This window comes from Loxodonta africana, chromosome 12, assembly GCF_030014295.1.
Source record: "Loxodonta africana isolate mLoxAfr1 chromosome 12, mLoxAfr1.hap2, whole genome shotgun sequence".
NCBI classification, from domain to species: Eukaryota; Metazoa; Chordata; class Mammalia; order Proboscidea; family Elephantidae; genus Loxodonta; species Loxodonta africana.
In genome coordinates, this window is record NC_087353.1 from 77444394 (window position 1) to 77457437 (window position 13044).

At 39.7% G+C, this 13044-nt stretch overlaps 1 protein-coding gene across 1 annotated transcript in view; it reads left to right on the forward strand.

Moving 5' to 3' along the window:
* Positions 1-13044, forward strand: part of LOC104846752 (phospholipid-transporting ATPase ABCA3-like) — a 160954-nt gene that overhangs the window by 88133 nt on the left and 59777 nt on the right. The gene's annotated exons all lie outside the window — the stretch shown is intronic.

Consider the following 13044-nt stretch of genomic DNA (forward strand, 5'->3'; position numbering starts at 1 on the left):
ATCAAGGAAGCAGAACTCTGCGGCTCCTGTTTTAATTCAACCTTTTTCGATAATTTTTACTGTGCTTTAAGTGAAAGTTTACAAATCAAGTCATTCTCTCACATAAAAACTTATATACACCTTACTACACGCTCCCAGTTACTCTCCCCCTGATGAGACAGCCCGCTCGCTCCTTCCACTCTCTCTTTTCATGACCATTTTGCCAGCTTCTAACCTCCTCTACCCTCCCATCTGCCCTCTAGGCAGGAGATGCCAACTTAGTCTCAAGTGTTCACCTGATCCCAGTAACTCACTCCTCATCAGCATCCCTCTCCAACCCATTGTCCAGTCCAAATCATGTCTGATGAGTTGGCTTCGGGAATGGTTCCTGTCCTGGGCCAACAGAAGGTTTGGGGGCCATGACCACTGGGGTCCTTCTAGTCGCAGTCACACCGTTAAACCTGGTCTTTTTATGAGAATTTGGGGTCTGTATCCCACTGTTCTTCTGCTCCTTCACAGGTTCTCTGTTATGTTCCCTGTCAGGGCAGTATTGGTTGTGGCCGGGCACCATCTAGTTCTTCTGGTCTCAGGATGAAGTAGTCTCTGATTCATGTAGCCCTTTCTGTCTCCTGGGCTTGTAATGACCTTGTGTCCTTGGTGTTCTTCATTCTCCTTTGATCCAGGTGGGTTGAGACTCACTGATGCATCTTAGATGTCCCGTTGCTAGCGTTTAAGACCCCAGACGCCACTCTTCAAAGTGGGATGCAGAATGTTTTCTTAATAGATTTTATTATGCCAATTGACTTAGATGTCCCCTGAAACCATGGTCCCCAAACCCCTGCCCCTGCTTCACTGACCTTCGAACCATTCAGTTTATTCAGGAAACTTCTTTGCTTTTGGTTTAGTCCAGTTGTGCTGACCTCCCCTGTACTGAGTGTTGTCCTTCCCTTCACCTAAAGTAGTTCTTATCTACTATCTAACTAGTAAATACCCTCTCCACCCCATCCCTCCCCACCTCTTGTAACCAGAAAAGAATGTGTTCTTCTCAGTTTAAACTATTTCTCAAAATCTTATAATAGTGGTCTTATACAATATTTGTCCTTTTGCAACTGACTAATATCACTCAGCATAATGCCTTCCAGTTCCTCCATGTTATGAAATGTTTCACAGATTCCTCACTGTTCTTTATCGATGCCTAGTATTCCATTGTGTGAATATACCATAATTTATCCATTCACCCATTGATGGGCACCTTGGTTGCTTCCATGTTTTTGCTATTGTAAACAGTGCTGCAGTAAACATGGGTGGGCATATATCTGTTCATGTAAAGGCTCTTATTTCTCTAGGATATATTCTGAGGAGTGGGATTGCTGGGTCGTATGGTAGTTCTATATCTAGGTTTTGAAGGAAGCGCCAAATCGATTTCCAAAGTGGTTGTACCATTTTACATTCCCACCAGCAGTGTATAAGTGTTCCAATCTCTCCACAGCTTCTCCAAAATTTATTATTTTGTGTTTTTTGGATTAATGCCAGCCTTGTTGGAGTGAGATGGAATCTCATTGTAGTTTTGATTTGCATTTCTCTAATGGCTAATGATCAAGAGCATTTCCTCATGTATCTGTTAGCTGCCTGAATGTCTTCCTTAGGATGTTCATATCCCTTGCCCATTTTTTAATTGGGTTGTTTGTCTTTTTGTGGTTGAGTTTTAGCAGAATCATATAGATTTTAGAGATCAGGTGCTGGTCGGAGATGTCCTAGCTGAAAATTTTTTCCCAGTCTGTAGGTGGTCTTTTTACTCTTTTGGTGAAGTCTTTAGATGAGCATAGGTGTTTGATTTTTAGGTGCTCCCAGTTACCAGGTTTCTCTTTGGCATTTTTAGTAATGTTTTGTATTCTGTTTATCCCTTGTTTTGGGGCTCCTAACGTTGTCCTTATTTTTTCTTCCATGATCTTTATTGTTTTAGACTTTATGTTTAGATCTTTGATCCATTTGGAGTTAGCTTTTGTGTATGGTGTGAGGTATGGGTCCTGTTTCATTTTTTGCAGATGGATATCCAGTTATGCCAGCACCGTTTGTTAAAAAGACTGTCTTTTCCCCAATTAACTGACACTGGGCCTTTGTCAAATATCAGCTGCTCATATGGATTTATACCTGGATTCTCAATTCTGTTCCATTGGTCTATGTGCCTGTTGTACCCAGTACCAGGCTGTTTTGACTACTGTGGCTATATAATAGGTTCTAAAGTCAGGTAGAGTGAGGCCTCCCACTTTGTTCTTCTTTTTCAGTAATGCTTTAATTATTCAGGTCTTCTTTCCCTTCCATATGAAGCTGGTGATTTGTTTCTCCATCACATTAAAAAATGTCATTGGAATTTGGATCGGAAGTGCATTGTACATATAGATGGCTTTTGGTAGACTAAACATTTTTGCAATGTTAAGTCTTCCTATCCATGAGCAAGGTATGTTTGTCCACTTATTTAGGTGTCTTTTGGTTTCTTGCAGTAGTAGCCTGTAGTTTTCTTTGCATAGGTGTTTTACATCTTTGGTAAGATTTATTCCTAAGTATTTTATCTTCTTGGGGCTACTGTGAATGGTATTGATTTGGTGATTTCCTCTTTGATGTTCTTTTTATTGATGTAGAGGAATCCAACTGATTTTTTTATGTTTATCTTGCAACCTGAGACTCTGCCGAACTCTTCTATTAGTTTCAGTAGTTTTCTGGAGGATTCCTTAGGGTTTTCTGTGTATAAGATCATGTCGTCTACAAATAGAGATAATTTTACTTCTTCCTTGCCAACCTGGATGCCCTTTATTTCTTTGTCTAGCCTAATTGCTCTGGCTAGGACCTCCAGCACAATGTTGAATAAGAGTGGTGATAAAGGGCATCCTTGTCCAGCTCCCATTCTCAAGGGAATTGCTTTCAGGCTCTCTCCATTTAGGATGATGTTGGCTGTTGGCTTTGTATAAATGCCCTTTATCATGTTGAGGAATTTTTCTTCTATTCCTATTTTGATGAGAGTTTTTATCATGAATGAGTGTTGGACTTTGTTAAATGCCTTTTCTGCATCAGTTGATAAGATAAGTGGTTTTTTTCTTTTGTTTTATGTATATGGTGGATTACATTAATGGTTTTTCTAATATTGAACCATCCTTGCATATCTGGTATAAATCCCACTTGGTCATGGTGGATTCTTTTTTTGATATGTTGTTGAATTCTATTGGCTAGAATTTTGTTGAGGATTTTCGCGTCTGTGTTTATGAGGGATATAGGTCTGTAATTTTCTTTTTTTGTAATGTCTTTACCTGGTTTTGGTATCAGGGATATTCTGGCTTCATAGAATGAGTTAGGGAGTATTCCATCCTTTTCTATGCTTTGAAATACCTTTAGTAGTAGTGGTGTTAACTCTTCTCTGAAAGTTTGGTAGAACTCTGCAGTGAAGCCGTCTGGGCCAGGGCTTTTTTTGGGGGGGAGTTTTTTGATTACCTTTTCAATCTCTTCTTTTGTTATGGGTCTATTTAGTTGTTCTATTCTGTTTGTGTTAGTTTAGGTAGGTAGCGTGTTTGTAGGAATTCATCCATTTCTTGTAGGTTTTCAAATTTGTTAGAATACAATTTTTCGTTGTAATCTGATATGATTCTTTTAATTTCAGTTGGGTCTGTTGTGATATGGCCCATCTCATTTCTTATTGGGGTTATTTGTTTCCTTTCCTATATTTCTTTAGTCAGGCTGGCCAGTGGTTTATCAATTTTGTTAGTTTTTTCAAAGAACCAGCTTTTGGCTTTGTTAGTTCTTTCAATTGTGTTTCTGTTCTCTAATTCATTTAATTTTGCTGTAATTTTTTTTTTTAATATTTTATTGTGTTTTTGGTGAAAAGTTTACACAGCAAATTAGGTTCTCATTTAACAAGTTCTGTACATATTGTTCAGTGACATTGGTTACCTTTTCCACAAATTATCAGCAGCCTCATTATTTCCATTCTGGTTGTACTGTTTTCCATAATCTAGCTTCCCTGTCCTCTCCATACCTTCTCATCTTTGGTCTAGGGAAAATGTTTACCGTTTGGTTTTATTTAGGTGATTATTAGAGTGATACTTTTTTATGAGCCAAGCTGTCATTTGGCTGAAAGGTGACCTCTGGGAGTAGTTTGAGTTCCAAGTTTAAAGGGTATCTCAGGGCAATAGTCTTAGGGGTTCATCTAGTCTCTACCAGTCCAGTAGGTGTGGCCTTTTTGTTTTTAGGAGTTTGAGTTTTTAATTTTGCTGTAATTTTTTTTATTTGTTTTCTTCTGGTGCCTGATGGATTCTTTTGTTGCTCTCTTTCTATTTGTTCAAGTTGTAGTGACAGTTCTCTGATTTTGGCTCTTTCTTCTTTATGTATGTATGCATTTATTGTTATAAATTGACCTGTGAGCACTGCTTTTGCTGTGTCCCAAAGGTTTTGATAGGAAATGTTTTCAGTCTCATTTCATTCTATGAGTTTCTTTATTCCCTCCTTAATGTCTTCTATAGCCCAGTCTTTTTTGAGCAGGGTATTGTTCAGTTTTCAAGTATTTGATTTCTTTTCCCTGGTTTTTGTGTTATTGATTTCTACTTTTTATGGCCTTATGGTCTGAGAAGATACTTTGTAATATTTCAATGTTTTGGATTCTGCAAAGGTTTGTTTTATGATCTAATATGTGATCTATTCTAGAGAATGTTCCATATGCACTAGAAAAAAAAGTATACTTTGTAGCTGTTGGGTGGAGTGTTCTAAGTCTATGAGGTCAAGTTGGTTGATTGTAGCAATTAGATCTTCCTTGTCTCTATTGATCTTCTTACTGGATGTCCTATCCTTCACTAAAAGTGGTGTGTTGAAGTTTCATGCTATAATTGTGGAGGTGTCTATCTCACTTATCAATTCTGTTAAAGTTTGTTTTATGTACCTTGCAGCCCTGTCATTGGGTGCATAAATATTTAATATGGTTATATCTTCCTGGTAGATTGTGCCTTTAATCACTATGTAGTATCCTTCTTCATCCTTTGTGGTAGATTTAACTTTAAAGTCTATTTTGTTAGAAACTAATATTGCCACTCCTGCTCTTTTTTGATTGTTGTTTGGTTGATATATTTTTTCCATCCTTTGAGTTTTAGTTTATTTGTTTCTTTAAGTCTAAGGTGTGTGTTTTGTAGGCAGCATATAGATGGATCGTGTTTTTTTATCCAGTCTGAGACTCTCTGTCTCCTTATTGATGCATTTAGTCCATTTACATTCAGTGTAATTATGGATAAGTATGAGTTTAGTGCTGTCATTTTGATGCCTTTTTTTTTTTTATCGTTATGTGGTTTATTAATGAAGTAACTAGGTACAACTTGTGGTCAGGATCAACAGGCTACAATCCAAGATCTGGATGCATGTGGGCATAATCTCCGTTCTTCGGTGCAGGACAGCTCTCTCAGCAACTCTTGGCCATGCAGGCTTCCTCTTGCCCCCCTTGGGACATTCTCTTTTAGTGCCCTGAGGACAAGCTCCCCTCCTGCCCCTGAGGACAGATTCCTCTATTTCCCCTGAGGACAGGCTCCTCTAGGCTCCCTGAGGGTTGGCTCCCATTGGACCCCTCAGGAAAGGTGCCCCTCATAACAAGCTCCTCTGGGCCCTGCTATTTGTCACCACCAATTCTGCCCCAGGGCCCCTGCCAAGCCTGTCACCAACAGCTGTGTTACTGTGCCCCTTCTGGGCCTCTCACTGTCATCAGTGTTACAGCCCTTGACCCATGTTACAGCTCTTTTACGAAGCTCCTTGTCTCCTCACTTTCTGCTTCTCTCTTCTTTTTTCCTTCTGCTTCTTCCTGCTGCCACCCATCCTGCTTCTTTCTGTCTTAAAAACCTCTGTGGGGCTGGCTGCATATATACACAACTCCTTGTCAATTTCAAAGCATGGCCCCTCCCAGCAGGGGCCACTAGCTGACCAATCCCTCTCAGGCGGCCACAGACATTTCTTTGCCATAGTAGGCTATAGTAACTTTTTTTGAATAGTCTATAGTCACTTCATTTGTATGGTATATTGATCAGCCCCTGCAAGATGCATACCCACCACAGGTCAGGCTGCAGTCCAGGATCAGTCAAAAATTATCAAACCACTTTGTTTACAGCTTACACAGGAAATGTCAATCAACCTGGACAAAAGTAATAAACCCTCTGAGGTAGAAAACTGAGCAAAGGTTACTCCTCAGCTTAGGGGAAAAAAATCTCTCAAGCTGTTTTTCCAAAGAATTAAGGCAAAAGGCTGCATAAAGGAACTCATGTCACCACAGCTTTGGAAGTCACATTCTAATCAAAGAAGGTGTCAAACTGTGAAGGGGGTCTGAGGATACATAACAGGGCCTCCATGTATCCCTCTTTCACGTGAGATCTCGTGTTCTATGTAGGAGTTTAGGGAAAAATATACCCGTCTATCTCGGTGGTGTAGTGGTTAAGTGCTACGGCTGCTAACCAAAAGGTCGGCAGTTTGAATCCACCAGGTGCTCCTTGGAAACTCTGGGGCAGTTCTACTCTGTCCTATAGGGTCGCTATGAGTCGGAATCAACTCGATGGCAGTGGGTGGGTTTATCTCTTCTGTCCCCCACGTGTCTGTCAATTTGTGATACTGTGGAGGCTTATGTGTTGCTGTGATGCTGGAAGCTATGCCACTGGTATTCAGATACCAGCAGGGTCACCCATGGAGAACAGCTTACAGCTGAGCTTCCAGACTAAGACAGACTAGGAAGAAGGACCTGGCAATCTCCTTCTGAAAAGAATTAGCCAGTGAAAACCTATGAATAGCAGCAGAACACTGTCTGATATAGTGCTGGAACATGAGCCCCCTAGGTTGGAAGGCACTCAAAAGACAGCTGGGGAAGAGCTGCCTCCTCAAAGAAGAGTTGACCTTAATGGTGTGGATGGAGTAAAGCTTTCGGGACTTTCATTTGCTGATGTGGCATGACTCAAAATGAGAAGAAACAGTTGCAAATATCTGAGATTTCATCTTACATACTTTGAACATATTGTCAGGAGGGATCAGTCCCCGGAGAAGGACATCATGCTTGGTAAAGTACAGAGTCAGCAGTAAAGAGGAAGACCTTCAAAGAGATGTACTGACACAGTGGGTGCAACAATGGGCTCAAGCATAACGATTGTAAAAATGGTGCAGGACCGGGCAGTGTTTTGTTCTGTTGTTGATGCCTTTTTTTGTGTGTTGTTGACCATTTCATCTTTCCACTTTTTTGTGCTGAGAAGGTTTTCTTTGTGAATTGTGTGTTCCTCATTTTCATAGTAGTTGAATTTATTTTTGCTGAGTCATTATGTTTATCTTGTTTTTTATTTTGAAGTATGGAATTGTTGGATCTCTTTGTGGTTACCTTAATATTTACCCCTTTTTTCCTAAGTGAAAACCTAACTTGTATCTCCTTATATCACCTTGGTGTCCTCTCCATATGGAAGATCTATGCCTCCTGTATTTAGTCCCTCTTTTTTGATTACTGTAATCTTTTACATAATGACATCAATGATTCCCTGTTTTCAGCATTTTTTTAAATTAATCTTATTTTGTTTTTGTGATTTCCATATCTGAGTTGATATCAGGATGTTCTGTTCTGTGACCTTGTGTTGTGCTGGTATCTGATATTATTGATTTTCTGACCAATTTCCTTTAGTAATTCTTGTAGCTTTGGTTTGGTTTTTGCAAATTCTCCAAGCTTGTGTTTACTTGTAAATGTCTTAATTTTGCCTTCATATTTGAGAGGAAGTTTTGCTGGATATATGATTCTTGGCTGGCAGTTTTTCTCCTTCAGTGCTCTATATGTGTCATCCCATTGCCTTCTTGCCTGCATGGTTTCTGCCGAGTAGTTTGAACTTATTCTTATTGATTCTCCTTTGTAGGTGACTTTTCATTTTTCCCTGGCTGCTTTTAAAATTTTCTCTTTATCTTCGGTTTTGGCAAGTTTGATGATAATATGTCTTGGTGATTTTCTTTTGGGATCTATCTTGTGTGGGGTTTTATGAGCATCTTGGATAGACATCCTTTCATCTTTCATGATGCCTGGGACGTTTTCTGCCAACAGATCTTCAACTATTCTCTCTGTATTTTCTGTTATCCCTCCCTGTTCTGGAACTCCAATCACATGTAAGTTATTCTTCTTGATAGAGCCCCACATGATTCTTAGGGTTTCTTCATTTTTTAAAATTCTTTTATCTGATTTTTCTTCAACTATATTGGTGTCAATTGCCTTATCCTCCATCTCCCCAACTCTGCATTCCAATTCCTTGATTCTGCTCCTCTGACTTCCTGTTGAGTTGTCTAATTCTGTAATTTTATTGTTAATCTTTTGGATTTCTGAATGCTGTCTCTCTATGGATTCTTGCAGCTTATTAAATTTTCACTATGTCCTTGAATAATCTTTTTGATTTCTTCAACTGCTTTATCAGCACATTCCTTGGCTTTTTCTGTAGATTGCCTTATTTCGTTTCTGAGGTCATCCCTGATGTCTTGAAGCAGTCTCTATAGTAGGTTTTTATGTTCTACATCTGGCAATTCCAGGAATGTATCTTAATTTGAAAAAGGTTTTGATTCTTTGATTTTGGGGTTTGTAGAAGCAATCATGGTCTGCTGCTGTATGTGATTTGATATTGACTGCTGTCTCCAAGCCACCTATAAGATATTGTAATAATTTATTTTGTATTTGCTCACTGAGTCTTATCTTCTTGTTTTGTTTCAATACACCCAGATGAGCTACTAGATCACGCTATCTTGATTGTTGTACCCTTTGAATCACTTATGTCCTGTTACCAGCTGATTTGAGGTGTTACCAGATAAATGAGCCTCTGAGTCCATTCACTATTTTTGAATTTAATGAGCTTAGGTGTCCTGATAGTGGGTCACATAGTGTGTGATGTAGGTTGTCACCTATTAACTTAGAGAAGTAGTGGTGATGGTTGTATGCATCAGATTCTAGTAGCGGCAGGGGGTCACAGTCCGAGGAGGGCAGGATGCTGTCAGCCTTCCCCCACATGCCGGTGAGATAGGAGTGTCTCTGTTCTGTAGAGCACACTGGCGGGTGGGCTCTGCAGCTGTACCTTAGGCACCCAATGCTTGTACCTCTAAAGATTGGTAGGTTTCACTATCCTCGGACCACTTTAGCAGGTGGTTAGGTGGTGTGGGTGGAGTTTCAGCCCTCAATTCCCTGCTGTGGATCAGTGAGGGCTCTGTTTAATAGGTAGAGAGGTATCAGACCTCCAAAACTTGGCTTTCCACTGCTCAGCTAAGGCAATTATATTCAGATCTCTATCTGAATTGCCTTTGCATTATAATAGCCACTTGGTTTCCTGTAGGGATGAAAGCCAAAGACTCTGGATCTCTTATGCTTGGGTGGAGCTGGTTCTGTATTATTACCCCAGTTTAGGGAAGTCAGCGAAGGATTTTTCCCCCGATTGTTGTTAATTACTGCTTCTCTCAGGCCAGGAGAAGGGGTTAAAAAGAAAAAAACAAAAACAGAAACCCACAGAGCACTTAACTCCCTGGCCGAGGGAATTCCAATGTTAAGGAAGCCATCTGGGGCAGGGTGGGGAGGGATCAGATAGATAGGAGAGAGTAGTGTGGGCAAGATAGACAAAGTTACTTATTTTATTTGGTGAGGACTGTTTTATCTGAGATTGCAGAGGGGTGCGTAGCCTGTTTGCACTGGCTTGGTCGAGATTGCCCCAGGGGGTTAGGACTGCGTCCCATGATTGTGCCATCTCAGGAAGCCATGATCAGCCCCTCCACGCTTAGTCCAAAGCCCAGTGCTGAGGTCTCCTGGCTGGAACGCTGTGCTCCAGGCTCCAAAACCAGTTGCTGCTTCCCCATGGTTTCTCATTCTCCTTTCAGCCGTGTTGGTGTTCAGCCTGCGTGCGTTAGCTGGGTCTTCGCCGAGGTTACTCCAGGGGGTTAGGTCTGTGTCCCGTGCTTGCCCCGTCTCAGTAAGCCACGATTAGCTGCACCACTCTGGCTCCTGGGAACGGCGAGGGCTCAAGGTTGTGGCATGGCACGCTGGCTCCCGAAGAGGTCGCTGCTTCATTGCACAGCTTTTTGCTCGTCTGTCACTCAGGTCAACTCCTTAGTTCTGAGTTTGATGGTCAGGGTTTGTAGATTGTCATGTATGTAATGGATTCACTTGTTTTTTTCGAGTCTTTGTTGCAAGAGGGATCAGCAGAAGATTCTACCTAGTCAGCCACCTTGGTCTGTGTTGTAATTCAACCTTTTTGATTAAAGAGAATGATTTTTTACTTTAAAATGTAAGAGCAAACAAAAAGGAGGGAGAAATTTTCAGGGTGCTTTGAGTTTAAGTCTGCAAGCTGGGATGAAGTACATGCTAGCCTCTCAGGTCACTGTTAAGTGATTGCAGAAGATTGTTAGTTAAAGTGAAATAATATTGTGACATGTGAGAGGAGAAAATAAAATATACTTTACCTTTTTACAAATTATGGCTTTTAAGCTTCGAAAGAGTAAATCAAATAATAAGATTAAATCGATAGTAAATCAAATTGAAAGGTCCAACCAAATAATAATAGCAACAGAGGCTGGATTCTAAAGCAGGCCCACTTATTTCCAAAGTCTGTGCTCAACCATCTACAGGACGTTAGAAAACTGGAGACTTTTAAATGAAGCTAAGAAGTTAAGCCAGCAAGGCGAAGGTTGATTCTGGGCAGGAAAATCGGAATGGGAACTTAGAGGCGGAATCATTAAATCAGGCAGAATCACACTTCAATCTTGGAGAGAATTTCCTCCTGAAGTAGACCCTGGGGAAATATCAATCTCCTTCCATGAGGATGGAAAAAAAGAAAAAAAAAAAAAATTTGACTGTTGTAATGATACTGAATTTTGGAAGTAAAGTACCCCTCTAAGAAATCATAAGAAGTGCCTACTCTGAGAATAAATTTACTGCAAAAATTAAAAAGAAATTTTTTAATAAAAGGCTTTTGAACCTTTCTGTTTTATATTCTCAGATTAAAAAGGATACTAAATTTATAATAAGCAGTTGTGAAGAGGAAAAATCAGAGATAGAATTCCTGATTACCTAATAAAAAATGGACCAATTAATAATCAGAAAATAGAACTAATGAAAGAGAGGACTATGTCAAGAATTTTTCCCGGAACTATGAGCAAAGTATAAAAGAGACCAATACATTACTACTACACACCCACAAGAATGGCAAAACTAAAAAAGACTGACAACAGCATTTGAACATGTTAAAACTGCTTTGGAAAACATTTGGTCATTTCTACTAAGCTAAATGTGTGCTTATTTTATGACTCAGCAATTTCCCTTCTAGTATATACCTAAGAGACACATGTCCATGAAAAGACATGTAAAAGAATGTTTGTATTCATAGCCATTTTATTCATAATACCCCCAAACCAGAGACAACCCAAATGTCCATCAACAGAATATTACTCAGTAATAAAGAATGAAGGTACTGTTATATGCAACAACATGGATGAATCTCAGACATTGTGTTGGGTGAAGAAGAACAGACTGCAGAATTCCATATATAGGAAGTTTAAGAAAAGGGGAATTAATCTTTATTTATAGAACTCTAAAATAATCGTTATCACAAGTATGTGTGTGTGCACGCACACTTGTGTGCACACTCGTGGTGTATGTAATGGAGGAGGTCATTGACTGGGAAGAGTCATGAGTTACCTTCTGGGAGCTGGAAATGTTTTCTGTCTTATATTGATGGGGGTTATCCAGGTATGTACATACGTAAAAATTCACTTAAAATTAGTGTATTTTATTTATGTTAAACCTCTATAATCAAGAAAAAAATCTAAATGAAAAAATATATGTGATGATGGAAGGAAGTGCATCCAATGGTAACGGGTATGCCTTGGGTGATAGAATATTTTTCTTTTACTTTTTATATATTTTTGTATTCCCCCCCCCCAGCATTTTAGTTAATTACCCAATGCCATTGAGTTGATTCCTACTCATAGTGACCCCAGAGAACAGAGTATAACTGTCCTAAGCTGGATTCAGAAGAGGACACAGAGCAAGGGATGTCATTGCTGACATCAGATGGATCTTGGCTGAAAGCAGAGAATACCAGAAAGATATTTATCAACTATGCAAAGACATTCAATTGTGTGGATCATAACAAATTATGGATAATATTGTGAAGAATGCAACTTTATTGTGTTCATGCGAAACCTGTGCATAGACCAAGTGGCAGTCGTTCGAATAGCACAAGGGGATACTGCATGGCCTAAAATCAGGAAAGGTGTGTGTCAGGATTGTATTTTTTCACCATACTTATTCAGTCTGTATGCTGAGCAGATAATCTGAGAAGCTGGACTATATGAAGAAGAACAAGGCATAAGGATTGGAGGAAGTCTGATTAACAACCTGCGATATGCTGATGACGCAACCTTGCTTACTGAAAGTGAAGAGGGCTTGGAGCACTTACTGATGAAGATCAAAGACCACAGCCTTCAGTATGGATTGTACCTCAACAAAAAGCAAACAAAAATCCTCACAACTGGACCAATAAGCAACATCATGATAAATGGAGAAAAGATTGAAGTTGTCAAGGATTTCATTTTACTTGGCTCCACAATCAACACCCATAGAAGCAGTAGTCAAGAACTTAAACAACATATTGCATTGAGCAAATCTGCTGCAAAAGACCTCTTTAAAGTGTTAAAAAGCAAAGATTTCTCTTTGAGGACTAAGGTAAGCCTGACCTAACCCAGTGTATTTTTAGTCGCCTAATATGCATGTGAAAGCACGCAAAGAAGAATCGAGGTCTTTGAATTATGGTATTGGTGAAGAATGTTGAATATACCATGGACTGCCAGAAGACACAACAAATCTGTCTTGGAGGAAGTATAGCCAGAATACTTCTTGGAAGCAAGGATGGCAAGACTTTGTTTCACTTACCTTGGACATGGTATTGGAAGGGACCAGTCTCTGGAGAAGGACTTCATGCTTGGTAAGGTAGTGGATCTGTGAAAAAGAAGAAGACCTTCAATGAGATGGATTGACACAGTGACTACAACAATGTGCTCAAGCATAAT